At 46.1% G+C, this 3,235-nt stretch overlaps 1 pseudogene; it reads left to right on the top strand.

The window, feature by feature from the left end:
* The first annotated feature begins 2,923 nt into the window (after positions 1–2,923).
* LOC112616991 overlaps positions 2,924–3,235 on the top strand; it is a 1,128-nt pseudogene continuing 816 nt past the window's right edge.

Below are 3,235 nucleotides of genomic sequence, written 5' to 3' on the forward strand. Positions count from 1 at the left end.
TTTTTAACAGGAAAGAGCTATTTTTCAAGCCCCTAAACTCAGGAGCAACCATGTGGCAAATCCCATCAGTATGCATGGAAACCAGCTACAGTGAATGCATTCATTACCCTGAATCAATTGTTCTCACCCCTGCTGCATGTAAAATCACCTGGGCGGGGAGTGGCATTTAGAATTTCCCAAACCCAAGTTGCCACAGACCAGTTAAATGAGAATCCCTGGAGTGGGGCCTGGGCAACATTGTGGCTTAAAGTTGTGGCTTAAAGCTCTCTGGGGGATTAGAGTGTGGCCCAGACCCCAAACCACTGCTTTAACTTTTTTTAACTTTTAAGTTCAGGGGCACAGGTGCTGGTTTGTTATATTGGTAAACGCATATCATGGGGGTTTGTTGTACAGATTATTTCATACTCAGGGCCTCACTAGAAGCCAAGCAGATGTTAATGCCATGTTTGTACAGCCCGCAGAACCAGGAGCCCATTAAACCCCTTTTCTTTACGAATTATCCAGCCTCAGAAAATTGTACCAGGAGTGAGGTGTTGCTATAAAGACACCTGAAAATGTGGAAATGACTTTGAAACTGGGTAATGGGCAGACTGGAAGAGTTTGGAAGGCTCAGAAGAAGACAGGAGGATGAGGGAAAGTTTGGAACTTCTTAGAGACTGGTTAAATGGTTGTGTCCAAAATGCTAACAGTGGTAAGGATAGTGAAGTTCAGGCTGATGAGGTCTCAGATGGAAATGCAGAATTCATTGGGAACTGGATCAAAAGTCACTCTTGTTATGCTGTGGCAAAGAGCATTGCTGTATTGTGTTCATACTCTAGGAATCTGTGGAAATTTGTACTTAGGAGTGATGATTTAGGGTATCTGGTGGAAGTAATTTCTAAGCAGCAAAACATTCAAGGCATGACCTGGCTCCTTCTAACCGTCTACACTCAGATGCAGTAGCAAATAAATGGCTTAAAGCTGGAATTTATATTTAAAGAGGACATAAAATGTAAAAGCTTGGAAAACTTGCAGCCTGGCCAAGTGGCAGAGCAAGAAAAAGCATTATCAGGAGAGGAATTCAAGAAGGCTATGGAGCAACCTCTTGCTAGAGAGGTTTGCATGAATAAAAGGGAGGCAGGTGTTGATAACCAAGACAATGAGAAAAAGGCTTCAAATGTATTTCAGGGATCTTTGGCCCTTCTCATCAGGCGTAGAGGACCCAGGCCTAGGGCCCCACTCCCCTGTGCAGCCTCGGGACATTATTCTCTGCATCCAGGACACTCAGAGGGCCCCAGGTACAGCTCAGGCCACTGCTTCAGAGGGTGGAAACCATAAGCCTTGGCAGCTTCCAAGTGGTGTTAACCATTTAGGCACATTGAGATGGAGTGTTGCTCCATTGCCCAAGCTGGAGTGTAGTGGTGTAATCTCGGCTCACTGCAACCTCCACCTCCCCCGTTCAAGCAATTCTCCTGTAATTGCATTGAATTGGTAGATCAATTTTTTTAGTGTTTCAATCTTCAAAATATTAGGTCTTCCAATATATGAACATGGGATTTCTCCCCCATTTACTTTGGTCGTCGTTAACTTCTTCCAGTGATGTCTTGTAGTGTTAAGTGTCCAAGTCTTGCACTTTTTGGTTGCTGGTATTCCTAGGAATTTTATTCTTTTTACAGAATTGTTCCCTTATATCCTGTTTGTACTGCTCATTGGTGATTGTAGAAATACAGCTGATTTTTATGTATAGGACTTGTGCCCTGAACTCTGTTGAGCTCATTTATTGGGCATAATAGTTGTGTGTGTGTGTGTGTGTGTGTGTGTGTGTCTCCCTTAGAATTTTCTACATACAAGATGCGGTTTTCTGTAAATAGAGATACTTTTGCTAAGTTTTTTCCAAACTGGATGACTTTTATTTCATTTTCTTGTCATATTACTCTGGCTATAGCTTCAGTGAAATGTTGCATAGAAGTGGTGGGTGTGGACATCCTTTTCTTTTTCCTGATCTTACGGGAAAACATCCAGGTTTTCACAGTTACATATAGTGTTCACTGTGGGTAGATGCCCTTTATCAGGCTGAGAAAATTCCCTTCTGTTCCTCCCTGTGCCAACCCAAAGCTGGGAAGCCTTTGAGTGGTTGGAGAACACTTGAATTCTTCATCCTCTGAGCCCAGACATGGAGGGTGCACCTCAGCCTGTGTTCAACCATACTGTCTTGGGTTCCTGAAGCAGCACAGTTTTCAGTGTTGTCCTACAGAGCATCTCAGGGACACAGCTCATTCTAGTCTCCCTTCCCCCTCTACAGGCTTGACCCCTGCTCTGGGTCCTGGATGGGAATAGAGACCACCCATTATAACCCTTCCTAGGGACCAAGGGCCAATCTCCTTCTGCCCCAAACATATCTTCCCACGGGGAAGAAGCAGGAGTCCACAATTCCAGCCAAAACAGACTGAATCCCACTGAGACACAGCTGGGGCTCCCTGTGTACTAATGAGAGATACTCACTCACTCACTCATTCATTCACTCGTCTTCATTCATTCATACACACTGCTAGTGACTCCTTCATTAATCAGTTCAACAACTGTTTCTGGAATGCGAGCTGGGCCTGGCACACTGTTACAGTGGTGGCAGTAGTAAGCCATCAGGGAGGGAGGGGAAGCACATGTGACCAGTTTACCAATGAGACAGAGGCTGAAAGAAAAGAGTCAGTGAGACCAAGGCTGAGGGTGTAGAATTTATTTAGTGTTGCACCGAGGTGCATTTTGGATTTCTACAGATACATGTGATCATTTGGGTTGCAGGACATCCATCTGTAAATGGAGCTCCTGGCAGACACAGGAAAGAAAAGTTTGCGGTTTCCCATGGAATTATCAAGAAGGGGAATTCCAGGCTCTTGCTTGGCGTGAGGGCCGCCCCCAGTGCAGTCTGGCTCAGACATATGGGGGCATGTGGGAAGGAGGGTCCAAAGTACAAGGGGCATGTGATACCCTTACAGTGAATGGGCAGGGAGTGGTTCATTCCACTTCCTCAAGGGCTGGAAAAAGAAGCCCTGAGCCAGGGGACTCATTGCTCTGCTCCAGAACAGGATGTGCTTGAGGGGTACTCACTTGTTGGGAAGCGCAGATCTTCAGGAGCTACCTGAGGTTTCCCACTAGAGCCTCAGATCTTGCACTGGCAGCACACGGGGACACAGCAGCTGGACTGGGAGCAGCAGGGCTTGCAGCAGCTGGACTGGCAGCAGGATGACCCACAGCCTGA

This window comes from Theropithecus gelada, unplaced genomic scaffold (genome assembly GCF_003255815.1).
Source record: "Theropithecus gelada isolate Dixy unplaced genomic scaffold, Tgel_1.0 HiC_scaffold_15766, whole genome shotgun sequence".
Classification (NCBI taxonomy): domain Eukaryota; kingdom Metazoa; phylum Chordata; class Mammalia; order Primates; family Cercopithecidae; genus Theropithecus; species Theropithecus gelada.